Below are 15,609 nucleotides of genomic sequence, written 5' to 3'. Positions count from 1 at the left end.
TCTGCTCTATATGTTAGATAGTACAAGCAGAGGGACAACATTATTACTGGACAGCTGTGCTTGAGCATGAGTTAACTATTATGCAGCATTTAAATGAAACAAATGTAGCTCTGTATAGCTGTGTCAATGATATTTTTGTGCTAAACTCCAACAACTCTCTTGTTCAAGTGGAACTCAGCCGAGTTTAATTCCAGAATACTCAGAATGCATTTACATTGTTAGAAAAATTGTTTGGTTAAGTTATTTAAATTTAACTCATTCCGCTAATGTTCACAGCATGTGATATTTATTATTGCAAGTTACATCAAGAGCATTAATTACACGATATTAAGGCAGGACCATATATATTATAGGCACCAAATATCGGCAGGACGACACAAACTAGAAGTGCATAAGCATCTGAACAGTTCAAGTCATGACGGACAGCCTTTACTTGGATTTAACAATTGAAGGGATTGCAAGCTGAGCTTAGCAGTAGTCTTTGAGAAAGGTTAAGTAGAAGTTATTGATGTATTTGCCAAACGCTGAGTTTAGGAATTTGATGACAGGAAAGGAAAACGAGTTTCATATTACAATTGAATTGTAGAGCTTTACTTTAAAAACAGTGGAGCTTTCCAACTTTTGTTGTAACTCACATTTTTCATTAAGTAATTTTATTCTTTGGAGTAAGAATAGGAATCAGCCCCTCAATTTTTTTTTTATCATTCAATGAAATTATGGATGATCTGTAAGTCAGAGTTAAAATCGTTAACTGAACTAGTATCTACTGTTTTTTGTAGACTTGGACTTTTACCATGGTTTGCATGAAAACATTTCTAACTTCTCTCCTGAACGGTCTTGCTCTAAGAATAAAATTACACAAGAAATAAGAAGCACGAGTAGGGGATTTACCCCTCGAACCTGGTCTGCCATTCAAATCATGGCTGAACTGTTTCTGGTCTTATCTCCAATTTCCTGCCAGCCCTCATAACCTTCAACTCTCCTGGAAATCAAAATTCCTTATAACTGAGTCTTGACTATATTTAATGACAGTAAGAAGTCTCAAACACCAGGTTAAAGTCCAACAGGTTTATTTGGTAGCAAAAGCCACTAGCTACTAGACACAAACTTATATGCCCTGTTTGTGAACAGAACTCCCACTTACCTGACGAAGGAGCAGCGCACCGAAAGCTAGTGGCTTTTGCTACCAAATAAACCTGTTGGACTTTAACCTGGTGTTGTGAGACTTTTGACTGTGTTTACCCCAGTCCAATGCCGGCATCTCCACATTATATTTAATAACCCAGCCTCCACTACCTTTTGGGGTAGGGAATTCAAAAGATTAACAACCCCATGAGAGAAGAAATTTCTCTTCATCTCTTTTTTTACACGGGAGATCTCTTAGTTTGAAACTATGCCCCCAGATCTAGGATCCCCCATTGAGGAAACATTCTCTGAGCATCTACCTTTTATTGCCCCTCAGAATCTTATATGTTTCAATATAACTCCTCTCATTCTTTAAATTCCAATGAGTATAGGTCCAACTGAAGAAGCCTCCTTTGATAGCACCTTCGAAACCCGCAACTTCTGACACTGAGAAGGAGAAGGGCAGCAGATGCGTAGAAGGGCAGCAGATGCGTGGAACACCACCACCTGCAAGTTCCCCTAAGTCGCACACCATTCTGACGTGACTTGATAGGGTAGATGCTAAGAGGTTGTTTCCCCTTGTGGGAGAGTTTAGGAACACAGGGCATAATCTCAGAATAAGGGGTAGCCCATTTAACACAGAAATGAGGAGGAACTTCTTCCCTCAGAGGGTAGCAAATCTGTGGAACTCTTTACCACAGAGGGCTGTAGAGGATGAGTCATTAAGTATGTTCAAGGCTGAGATAGACAGATTTTTAATCCGTAAGGGAATCAAAGGTTATGGAAATAAGGCAGGAAAGTATTAAGGATTATCATTGATCCATCATGATCTAATTGAATGGAGGAGCAGACTCGATGGGCTGAATGGTGTACTTCTGCTCCAACGTCTTATGGTTTATATTTTGCCATTCCTTCATAGTTGCTGGGTCAAAATCCTGCACTCCTCCCTTCCTAACAACACTGTAGGTGGTGTTGTGGTATTCTCACTGGATTAGTAATCTAGAGGCCCAGGGTAATGCTCATGGAAGATGGTGGAATTTGAATTCAATATTTAAAAAATTAGAATTAAAAGTCTAATGATGACCATGAAATCATTGTTTTAAAAACCCATCTAATGCCCTTAAGGGAAATAAAATTCCCGTCCTTACCTGGTCTGGCCTACATATAATTCCAGACTCCTAGCAATGTGGATGACTCTTAAATGTCCTCTGAAATGGCCCAGTAAGTCACTCAGCTCAAGAACAATTGAGGATGGGCAATAAATGCTGGCATGCCAGTGACCATGACCGAATAAACATAAGAAAGCAATGCATCCACTTGCAGCCACTTCTTTTAACACCCTTGGGTGTAGGCCATTAGGTTCAGAGGACTTCCATGAGTTTTTATAATACTGTTTCTCTAGTGATAGTGATTGTTTTAAATTCCTCTCTTTCTTTAACTACCTCTTGATTTCCTGTTATTCTTGGGAGGTTTTTTTTTGTGTCTTCTCCTCTGATTTTAAAATTATGTCTCTTGTCTTAGACTCTCCCACCACCAGAAAAAGTTTCTTTCCATCGACTCTATCGATTTTTTTTAATACTAAAGGCTTCAAATAAACTTCACCTTTTTCTAAATTAAAGTTAAAGTTTATTTATTAGTCACAAGTAAGGCTTACACTAACACTGCAATGAAGTTACTGTGAAATTCCCCTAGTCACCACAGTCAGTACCTGTTCGGGTCAATTTTCCTTCTAACTCAATTTTTTATCCCAGGGAATACAAGTATCTTCTCATTACCGAACCCTTGAAGCACTGGTAATATTTTGGTGAAGCACTGGTAATATTTTGGTGAATCCCTGCTCTACTTCTTCCAGGTTAATTGTATCCTTTCTGAAGTGTTTTGCCCAGAACTACACAGTACTCCAGATGTAGTCTAACCAGAGTTTTGTCTAGCTACAGAAAAAGTTTACATTTTAGCCCTCTAGGTTGAAAGGCTCATATTCCATTCTCTTTCTCCCATCGGAATCAAATGGAATGAAATGGAATCTTAAAATTAGAGGCAGGCCACTCAGGAGTTAAATTCAAAGCACTTTTTGGACAAAGATCGGTGGAAATTTGGAAATCTTTCTCCAAAGATTCCCCAAAGATGGGACAGCACGGTGGCACAATGGCTGGCACTGCTGCCTCACAGCGCCAGGGACCCGGGTTCGATTCCTGGCTTGGGTCACTGTCTGTGTGGAGTTTGCATGTTCTTCCTGTGTATGCATGGGTTTCCTCCGGGTGCTCTGGTTTCCTCCCTCAGTCCAAAGATGTGTAGATTAGGCACATTGACTATCCTAAACTCTCCCTCAGTGTACCTGGACAAGCGCCGGAGTGTGGTGACTCGGGGATTTTCACAGTAACTTCATTACAGTATGAATGTAAGCCTACTTGTGACTAATAAATAAACTTTTAACTTTAACAAAGGCTTTAGGTACTGGGACAACTGGAGCTTTCAAAACTGAGATGTATAGATTTTTGTTAGATAAGGGTGACAGAAGATGTGGAGCAGAGACAGGGATAATAGAATTGAGGTGCTGTTCAAGATTAAATGACAGACCTGCTTAAGGAAGGTTCCTCATGTTCCTAAACTCAAAAAATATAGTGTGCCGCAATCAACAAGAAAGAATCCAATAAATATTATTATAGGCATAAATGTTTTTTATATATTAGGGACAGCTGACCCCAGCAACACAGTGATGGCATGTCCTCAAGTTCTATGGCGAGGTCACCATAAAACCTTTACCTGTTATTGAAATGGTGCAGGGTCATCTATGCGAGACTTCAAATAACTGGTTTGCACTTGTATCTGGAAAGGATAAAGTAAGTACTAATGTTGAATTCAGCTTCAGAGATTATGAATATACACCATTGATAACGCTGCTATTTGCTGTCTCATGGTGTGCAACTATAAGTGGTTTATATCTGTTCACTTTCCAACAAGGAAATATCTGAGCCTTTAAGTAGCCTTAAAGGACAAACCAATAGGAATCCATTTTAAACAGTTGAACATCACAACTGTACTAGAGATTGAAAGCACCGCCACAGGAAATCAACTATGGTCATTTAAACAGGACTTATGGTTTATGAGTACAGTTAATTTATTATTACAGGGTGGAATGTGACCACCAGGAGTTTGAATTAGGAAAACTGGTAAAAATTGTGAACTTGCAATATATTCTCACACTAACTTCATTGCAGTGTTAGTGTAAGCCTTACTTGTGACTAATAAATAAACTTTAACTTTAATTTAGAAAAGGGTAAAGTTTATTTGAAGCCTTTAGTATTAAAAAAAAACTGATAGAGTCGATGGAAAGAAACTTTTTCTGGTGGTGGGAGAGTCTAAGACAAGGGACATAATTTTAAAATCAGAGGAGAAGACACAAAAAAAACCTCCCAAGAATAACAGGAAATCAAGAGGTAGTTAAAGAAAGAGAGGAATTTAAAACAATCACTATCACGAGAGAAACAGTATTATAAAAACTCATGGAAGTCCTCTGAACCTAATGGCCTACACCCAAGGGTGTTAAAAGAAGTGGCTGCAAGTGGATGCATTGCTTTCTTATGTTTATTCGGTCATGGTCACTGGCATGCCAGCATTTATTGCCCATCCTCAATTGTTCTTGAGCTGAGTGACTTACTGGGAAAGGAAACCAAGGTGCCGTTGCAATGAACTCATCAGCATTTGAAAATAAAACTGACATTTAATATGACTTTCTTGGATCATGTACAACAAAAACTGGTTTTTATAGCACTATTAATGTACTAAAATATCCCAAGACACTTCTCAGAAATGATTATCAAACAAATTTGATGCTATGTCACACAAGCAGCTGTTAAGGCAGAAGGCAAATGTTTTAAGGAATTCTTAAAGGAGTATGGTGAAGCAGAGGTGACACCATGCTCATCTGGAAGGGAATGAGTGGATAAATAGATTCATTGCAGCTTACTCTCTCAAGGGCGAGTCAATTAACCAAATAGATCTTCCCACGCTCCGCTCCTCACTCCCTTGCCCCCCGCGATTCCCGTGGTGGGCAGACGAGTAAAAGATGTCTGGTAAGCCAGTTTTACATCTCTATTCCTACTCTAAACCCCAACCAACGCTATAGTGATAGACATCATCATGTGCCTCTATGAGTTTTGGGTCACCCAAGTAACAATTTCAAAATGTCTTTCTTGTATTTGTGTTCTTATGATAGCAGTTCCTTATTTTAGGAACAATCTTGGGGAAACCATAGGATTATGACAAAGCCAAAATGTCAGTGAAGCATTCCACACCAGGGTGAACAACAACATTAGAGATATCGCTTTGCCATCTTTAAACTTATTTCAATTGAGTACACTGCATTTGCTGCTCACAGTTTGGTGTCCTCTATGTTAGGAAGACCATAGTAGTTTGGGCGATTGCTTTGCAGAACATCACTGTTCCGCTCGCAATTGTGACCGTGTCATTTTTATTCTCTCCCCGCTCCCACTGACATCTCCGTCCTTGATCTCTCACGGTGTTCTAATGAAACACAGCAAAATCTTGAGAAACAGCACCTCCTCTTTCGACTAAGTACTTCACAGCTTTCCAGACTCGACACACCATTGAGTTCAACAATTTTAGATCATGGCCATCGCTTCCATTTTTTGTGGACTATAGCTGTTGACAATAATTCTGCTGCTCACACCTCCTCTTCACCTGTCTTTAATTTCTGTACTTATCTTATCACCACATTTGCCTTGCACCATCATCACTTTTGTCATTTAATCTCTCCTGCCCTAGTTTTCCACCATATCATAGACTCACACTTTTGTTCTTTCCCACTTTTCCCCTCTTTCTCTGTACTTGCTTAAAAGCTGTTCAATGTCTAACTTTTTCCGGTTCTGGTGAAAGGTCATCGACCTGAAAGGTTAACTTTGTTTTTCCCTCCACAGGTATGGTCGGACCTGCTGAGTGTTTCCAGCATTTTATTAATATTTTAGATTTTCAGCATCTGTAGACTTTTACTTTTGCCTTATTTAATACGAAGACACCAAGATTTACAGATAAATTCCAATTATAGAGTCATAGAGGTTTACAGCGTGGAAACAGACCCTTCGGCCCACCTTGTCCATGCCGCCCTTTTTTTTAAAACCCCAAAGCTAGTCCCAATTGCCCTGTTTGGCCCATATCCCTCTATACCCATCTTACCCATGTAACTGTCTAAATGCTTTTTAAAAGACAAAATTGTACTTGCCTCTACTACTACCTCTGGCAACTTGTTCCAGACACCCACCACCCTCTGCGTGAAAAATTTGCCTCTCTGGACACTTTTGTATTTCTCCCCTCTCACCTTAAACCTATGCCCTCAAGTTTTAGACTCCCCTACTATCTAGCTGATCTGTGCCCCTCATTATTTTATAGACCTCTATAAGATCACCCCTCAGCCTCCTACACTCCAGAGAAAAAAGTCCCAGTCTATCCAGCCTCTCCTCAAACCATCAAGTCCTGGTAGCATCTTAGTAAATATTTTCTGCACCTTTTCTAGATTAATAATATCCTTTCTATAATAGGGTGACCAGAACTATACACAATATTCCAAGTGTGGCCTTACCAATGTCTTGTACAACTTCAACAAGCCCTCCTGAATTCAATGTTCTGACCAATGAAATGCCTTCTGACCATGCTGACTGCCTTCTTCACCACTCTGTCCACTTGTGACTCCACTTTCAAGGAGCTATGAACATATACCCCTAGATCTCTTTGTTTTGTAACTCTCCCCAACGCCCTACCATTAACTGAGTAAGTCCTGCCCTGGTTCAATCTACTAAAATGCATCACCTCGCATTTATCTAAATTAAACTCCATCTGCCATTCGTCAGCCCACTGGCCCAATTGATCAAGATGCTGTTGAAATCCGAGATAACTTTCTTCACTGTCCACTATGCCACCAATCTTGGTGTCATCTGCAAACTTACTAACCATGCCTCCTATATTCTCATCTAAATCATTAATATAAATGACAAATAACAGTGGACCCAGCACTGATCCCTGAGGGACACCGCTGGACACAGGCCTCCAGTTTGAAAAACAACCCTCCACAACCACCCTCTGGCTTCTGTTATCAAGCCAATTTTGTATCCATTTAGCTACCTCACCCTGGATCCCGTGAGATTTAATCTTATGCAACAACCTACCACGCGGTACCTTGTCAAAAGCCTTGCTGAAGTCCATGTGGACAACATCAACTGCACTGCCCTCATCTACCTTATTGGTTGCCCCTTCAAAAAACTCAATCAAATCTGTGAATTTGCCTGAATTTTCTTGTATTATGTCCAAAGTGCAGGTCTGCACTGACAGAGGTGCTGTCTTTCGGTCAAGTCTATCATCTCAGGTGCACATAAAAGATCTGAAGGCATGATTTCAAAGAAGGGTGGGTTAGTTCCCCCCCGTGTCCTGGCCACCATGTACCCCTCAAACATCATTGACATGTGTTATCAAATTATCACATTGCTGTTTGTGAGACCATGCTATCCATAAATTGACTGTGTATTTAAAGTTTATTTATTAGTCACAAGTAGGCTTACTGCAATGAAGTTACTGTGAAAATCCCCTAGTCGCCACACTCTGGCGCCTGATCAGGTACACTGAGGGAGAATTTATCATGGCCAATTCACCTAACCTGCATATTTTTGGACCGTGGGAGGAAACCGGAGTACCCTGAGGAAATCTACGCAGACACAGGAAGAACATGCAAACTTCACACAGACAGTGACCCAAGCTGGGAATCGAACCCGGATCCCTGGCACTGTAAGGCAGCAGTGCGAACCACTGTGCCATCGTACTGCCATTTCCTACATTATGCAGTGGTTGCATCTCAAAAAGTACTGCTTTGGCTGTAAAATGCTTAGGGACAACCTGAGGTTGTGAAAGGCTTGTAATAAATGCAAGTCTCTCTTTCTTTTACCATCTTGAGTATACCAGAAAAGAGAAAAACGTACAAGCTCTCCAGCATATCACGTAAGTGATGATTCTTCCAGGGTGAGTCTAGGCAATGATTATGTTTCATTGATTCGTTGGTGGAGTTCATCACAGCAAACCCTGATTCTGTTCTCCACTAGGTATTTTCAAGCAGAACCCATTGTATTGATTTTATTTCCTCCCTACTATTTCATCTATTTTCACAACAACATTGGTGATTGTAGTATTCCAAGTCTTGCCCAGTTGATTTCAGTTAAGTCAGCATAGTCTCAGAATGGTGAACCATTGTACAAAACCAAGAGTCAGTCAAACACTAAACAAACGTGTGATAAATGGTAGACAAACCTTGATTTCAAGCATTCAAAGGTCACAGTTGATTTATTTTTCAATATCCAGCTTCTATGAGAGGTTATGTCACAGCAACAAACCACTACATAGATTTGTACAAGCACTTTACTTCATAGAAATCATAGGATCATAGAAACCCTACAGTGCAGAAGGAGGCCATTCGGCCCATCGAGTCTGCACCGACCACAATCCCACCCAGGCCCTACCCCCACATATTTTACCTGCTAATCCCTCTAACCTACACATCCCTGGACTCTAAGGGGCAATTTTTTTTTTAACCTGGCCAATCAACCTAAACCGCACATCTTTGGACTGTGGGAGGAAACCGGAGCACCCGGAGGAAACCCACGCAGACACGAGGAGAATGTGCAAACTCCACACAGACAGTGACCCGAGCCGGGAATCGAACCCGGGACCCTGGAGCTGTGAAGCAGCAGTGCTAACCACTGTGCTACCGTGCCGCCCACGGTAGCTAATGGTGATGGAATGGAGATCAGTAAGTAAGTGATAGAATCTCAAGTTTTGACCTAAAATGAGCTGCATACTTGCATCATCTTCATACAAATGAACAAATTAACATTTCTTCAGTGTTTTCATCATTATGACACGATTCTTTTTCATTGTTTCATGAAATGGTGCTGCTTAAAGCTGAGACCAAGACATATCTTGGCTCAGTTACACAATCAAAAAAGAAAACATTGGGACCACAAATATTTCAACTGATCACAAGCTGACATACCTTGTGTGTTTAACACCAATTGAAAATCGTTCCACAAGTAAAGTACGCCAAGTTTATACTTTAGGAAGGATGTGAAGTCTTTAGAGAGAGTGCAGAAAAGGTTCACGAGAATGGTTCCAGGAATGAGGCACTTCAGTTCTAACCAGAGATTTATCAAGCTAAGGTTGTTCTTCTTAGGAGAGATTCAGAGAGAAGTTGATTGAAGTGTTCAAAATCATGAGGGATCTAGATAGAGCAAAACTGTTCCCCAACAAAGAATCAATGGCAGCATAAAAAAACATTTAATCTGCAGCAAGTGCTTAAGATCTGGAATGCCTTGCCTTAGGTTGGGTAGATTCAATTCTTGCTTTCAAAGGGAATTCAATAATATTCTTAAGGTAAAAATCGTGGAGGGTTACAGGGAAAGGATGGGGACTAACATTAGCTAATTGCCCTTGCAAGGAACTGGCATAGATTTGATAGGTTGAATGGTCCTCGTCTGTGCTGAAAGCATTTTATGATTCATAAGTTAATGTTGACTATATTATTTTATTTAAGAAAGTGAAAATAGTTATGTACAAGAAAATATATCTTGATGTATTGAAGCCCATCCCCCAGCAGAGCATATAATAATGTTTGAAAATTTGCATATCTATAGTTTGCAATGCAGTAGCATAGTAAATAGTTCACCTTCGCACAGTTAAAAAAAAATTGGAGAATTCTTGTTGCATCAAGGCAAGTTATCTCAGATTGCAACGGGATCTGAGTGGGCTGACGAATGGCGAGGTGATGCATTTTGGTAGATTGATCCAGGGCAGGGCTTACTCAGTTAATGGTAGGGTGTTGAGGAGAGTCACAGAACAAAGAGATCTCGGGGTACATGTTCATAGCTCCTTGAAAGTGGAGTCACAGGTGGACAGAGTGGTGAAGAAGGCATTCTCTCAGAGATGCTGGCCTTGCTCAAGTTAAACCACAATTGTAGTCTGCGAATGATAGCAGTCACAATAGGTAAATGTGTGCCAGTGTTCATGATATGGAATATTATTGGTGAAGGAAGGTTTAGTGCTGATAAAATATGGTCACTATGAAAAGTAAGTACTTGGCTACCTCCGATGATTTTTCTGACTTGATAATGATGCTGTTGATGTCAGGAAATTGAGCTACTTTGAGTGCATGGAATATCTCATCACTTCAAGTTACATACCAATAATTAAAATGGACTAACCAATCAACCCCAAGCACTTAACTGCTCAAAATCTTTGAGATACCTTAAGCACCTGGTTGGGAGTTCATGTGGCACAGTGGGTAGCATCCCTGCCTCTGAGTCAAAAGCTCAGGGCTCAGGACCCACTCTAGGACTTGGTGGCCAAGGAAGGTGTGTTCATAACATGGTTGAACAATAACCATGAGTCAGAACTAGTAAATATTTCCAACACACACCAATGGCAAATGGTAAGAATGGGAGAGATTTCTAGTCAACCATGTGATGGAAACAAATTGGAGCCTCTACAATCATAATCCAATGCTCCAGGCTACAACGTGAATGTAAAAGTGACTGCTGCCATAGCAACTCATAGACTCTGAAAATATATAGATTTGTTACCCTTTTAAAAAAAAAGTAAAGATTCAATACACTGTGTAGAGACCTTCCATCGATGCTGATTCTGATAAAGGATTTGTCTTCAAATTATTTAATCAATCTTTTCTGTCACTTTTCTGAAAAGTGCAACGTTGTCTGTAAAGTGCTATTATATAACCAATTATCATAGAAATCATAGAAACCCTACAGCACAGAAAAAGGCCATTCAGCCCATCAAGTCTGCACCAACCACAATCCCACCCAGGCCCTACCCCCATATCCCTACACATTTACCCACTAATCCCTCTAACCTACACATCTCAGGACACTAAGGGCAATTTTAGCATAGCCAATCAACCGAACCTGCACATCTTTGGACTGTGGGAGGAAACCGGAGCACCGGCCTTGCCAATTATAGCAAGATCTAGATGACATTACAGGCTACAAGTTGAAGACAAGTAGTAGAGTTGGCAACAATGCACCCCTCCCTGACGAGCCACTCTTCTTGAATTCCTGAAGTCTTTTTGGATATGGTAATGCCACTGTGATGTTATAGGCTGGAGACTACATGGTATTGACACAAGATATGAGAATCTGAGCAGGAGGCCATTCGGCACCTCAGGTTTGCTCTGCCATTCAATAACGTCACAGCTGATCTGACTGTGGCCTTACTCCCATCTGCCCCCTTCTCCCAAAACCCTTGACTCCCTTGTCTATTAAAAATCTAACTCCGCCTTTGATAAATTCAATGACCTTGCCTCTACTGCTTTGTGGGGCATAAAATTCCTGAGATAAGAAAGTTCTAGTATCGGGTAGGAGACCCCTAATTTTAAAATTAATCCTCTAGTTCTAGAAATCCACAAGGGGAAACATTCTCACAGCAACCACCCTGTCAAGACTCCTCAGGATCTTAAGAACAAAGAAAATTACAGCACAGGAACAGGCCCTTCGGCCCTCCAAGCCTGCACCGACTATGCTGCCTGACTTACCTAAAGCCCCCTACCCTTCCAGGGACCATATCCCTCTATTCCCATCCTATTCATGTACTTGTCAAGACACCCCTTAAAAGTCACTACTGTATCCGCCTCCACTACCTCCCCCGGCAACGAGTTCCAGCACCCACTACTCTCTGTGTACATCTCCTTTAAACCTTGCCCCTTGCACCTTAAACCTATGCCCCCTAGTAATTGACTCTTCCCCCCTGGGAAAAAGCTTCTGACTATCCACTCTGTCCATGCCTCTCATAATCTTGTAGACTTCTATTAGGTCTCCCCTCAACCTCCGTCGCTCCAGTGAGAACAAATAAATGTCTCAATAAGATCATCTCTCATTCTTTTAAACGCCAATGGGTGTAGGCCCAACCCTGTCTCACAGTGCCATGGACCCGGGTTTGACTCCTGCCTTGGGTCACTGTCTGTGCAGAGTCTGCATGTTCTTCCCGTGTCTGTGTGGGTTTCCTCCCAGTCCGAAAGATTTGCTGGTTAGGTGCATTGGCTATGCTAAATTCTCCCTTAACGTACTCAAATAGGCATTGGAGTGTGGCGACTAGGGGATTTTCACAGTAACTTCATTGCAGTGTTAATAATGTAAGCCTACTTGTGACACTAATAAATCAACTTAAAACTTAAACCGCTTCATCCGAGGAGTCAGTCTCGTGAACCAACTCTGAACTGCTTCTAAAGTTTATTTATTAGTCACAAGTAATCTTACATTAACACTACAATAAAGCTACTGCGAAAATCCCCTAGTTGCCATACTCTGGCACCCGTTCGGGTACACTAAAAGAGAATGTAACATGCCAGTGCACCTAACCAGCACGTTTTTCAGACTGTGGGAGGAAACCTGAGCAAGCAGGGGAAACCATACACACACAGGGAGAACGTGCAGACTCCACACAGTGAACCAAGCAGGGAATCGAACCCAGGTCCTTGGCACTGTAAGGCAGCAGTGCTAAGCACTATGCCACCATTGCAAGTATGTCCTTTTGGAGATCAAAACTGCACACAGTACTCCATGGACAGCACAGTAGTAGCACCTGGGCCGAAGGGCCTGTTCTGTGCTGTACTGTTCTATGTTCTATGTTGGAATAGTGTAGGTTAGATGGACTTTAGATTGGTTTCACTGGTCGGCGCAACATTGAGGGCCGAAGGGCCTGTACTGCGCTGTAATGTTCTATGATTGCTGGCTTGGCTCAGTTTGTGTGTGTGGAGTTTGCATGTTCTCCCCATGTTTGCGTGGATGCCCATTCCCTCCTGCCATCCAAAAGATGTGCTGGTTATGTGCATTGACTATGTGAAATTCTCCCTCAGTGTACCCGAACAGGAGCCAGAGTGTGGCGACTCGGGCATTTTCACAGTAACTTCATTGTAGTGTTAATGTAAGCCTACTTGTGACACTAATAAATAAAGATGTGGCATCATTAAGGCCCTCGCTCTTATACTGTATTTCCCATTGCAATAAATGACATTCCACTGGACCTATTGATGGTGAAGGTTAAAGTGTGTGACTTGCCTGATTGTCCACTCTACCAGATGTGAAATTGGTCAAACTTTTATGCCATGTTAAGTCATCCCCAGCAGTGACCTTTAAATAGGTCCATTAGGAGAGAGGCTACCGCCAGGGTGAAGTGAATAAGATGAAATACCGCCAGTTTCATATTGGAAAGAAAAAGAAAGCTGCACCATACTCAATTCCACAAGAGAAAAAACTCAACACCCAATTCCCTGGGGAAAAATGGCTGCCGTTGCTAAGGAAGTGGAGGCGCGCGATACTTCCGGTGCTCTGCTATTGGTCGATGCCCAGTAAGGGGGCGGGGGCAGAGGGTGATTGACAGGAGCTCCCCGGGCTGCCTCCTCAGAGCCGGCAGCGGCTGCACGGTCTATCGGAGAATGATGCCGGGTAAGGCAGCAGCAGCAGCATCTTCCTTCATTAAAGGCAGAGCTGTGAAAGATTGTGGACATAAGTGTTCTCCAGGCAATGAGAATGATGGCGCGCAGCTTATTTCTCTTCATATCTTTATATGTTTGTCTTTCTCTATTCCAGGGTTTGGAGGCAATGCAAACGAAATGCAGTGGTGTTTCTCCCAGGTTAAAGGAACTATTGACGAGGATGTCTCAGAAGGTAAACCTTTTTTCTCTCTCTTCCATCCCCCTCCCCAACTGGAATACATCTCAACTGTAATATAATTACAATTACAACTTCCCTGACAGTGCTGGTTGAAACAGGGGAGCGTTTGTGTGAGCTGATTTCCTCAGTGCCATGTAGAGCTGTAACCTTTTTGAATGGCAGCTTTGCATTCAAATTAGAAATTCCCCTTTCCTTCGCCGCACACCATAAAATAATGATTTTCTTTTCATTTGTATTCAGATTTTACATTTGTCGGTTTGATGAGTAAGTGCTGCTGTGACTAATTGCTTGTTTACAAATGCCATTGGCTGCAGAAAGCAGAAGTGTTAATGCTTAAAAATAAATAGGAAGTGAACATGTGTCTGACTGTCAACACCAGACTCCCTTGACAGGATCCCTTGAACCTGCCCAGTGATAGGTTGTAAGAGCAAATAAGGTACTTAGTTTAGACAGCGACTGGTTATGTATGTTCATGTACTGATGTGTGTATTGCATGTTGACTGAACTCTCAGTTGCATGGTAGTAAACTGTTGACCTTAGCTGTTAACCTGAAGGATAGTGTGTGGTTTTGGCTTGTAGGCATTTATGTACACTTTGTAGATTCTTGCTGTAAACCCAGGGGCAGCAATAGAGCGATTTTGACTATAGACTACTCGGGATTTGGTGGTGACGGTGACTTGATTATAATGCCTCAGAACATTATTGCACCTACTACAAAATGAGGGGTGTTTTTTAAACTGTGGTGGTTTAATGTGTGATGGTGACTGCATATTGGGGTAAGAATAAATAATATCCCAAGTTATTTGTAGGCTCCAGCCAGCAGTTTGTGTGCTAGCCTTGTCTGCTCTATTGTGTTACTGTAATGTCAGTGGTAATTGTGCACTTATTCGGAGAACACTTGATGGCTGTATGGTTGACTCCTGCTCCTATTTTGTAAGTTCTTATGTTCTTAATCGTACCATCCTTGAAGATTTTCTGAGGTTGTGGCCTCGCTGGTGATGCCAGGCTGCCTACCTGCCTGCATAATCTTACCTGAGACAGTCAATTAAGCAGTCACCTCTGAGTATTTAAGGGTAGCAGGTGGACCAGGCAAATGCCTGGCCCAGTGGGATGGATCCCACTGATGTCCTGTGACAGCCCCATCAGGAGAGTTGGGTTGCTGCTGCAGCAAGCAGGAGAACCTGGGATGCTTCATGATGGAGGTACCCTGGGAAGATGCAAAATTATTAAAATTATTTGTGGCCACAACTGTCTAGACATCATTGTGAAGGGGTCCCTTTCTCAAGGATAGCCTGTGGTCACAGCTGTGGCCTTGTGGCAGATGTGGTTCAAGGGTGGGAAGATAAATAAAGCAGGGCTCATGGCCTCACCATGGTCTGCCGCTGGGAGACTGCCTTCAGGGACTCTGCCGTCCAATCATCATACAACCTATGCTGTGTATCGGCTGCTGGTAAGATTTTGGTGGTGTCTGCATTCTGGTTCCAAGTGCCCAGTTAATTGCCATTAATCAGTTACCCACTGCTGCCTGATGGATAGCTGCTTCTGCTGCTCACTGGCCTCTGGCAAGATCAGCTAGTGACAGGAACATGTTGGCCCAATTAACCCATTGGCAACTTTTTGGATTTCCCTCCACAGGTCTCAAAAGATTTGCTCATAGTCATTGTTGGAGCAAAATGCCTCAGAGCAACTCAGAGCATTGAGCAATGAAAGAAGGTGGTGACCAAACAACGAGTTTTAAAGAAGCACCTGA

Source organism: Mustelus asterias, chromosome 16, assembly GCF_964213995.1.
Source record: "Mustelus asterias chromosome 16, sMusAst1.hap1.1, whole genome shotgun sequence".
Classification (NCBI taxonomy): Eukaryota; Metazoa; Chordata; class Chondrichthyes; order Carcharhiniformes; family Triakidae; genus Mustelus; species Mustelus asterias.
This window is presented reverse-complemented; position numbering follows the sequence as displayed.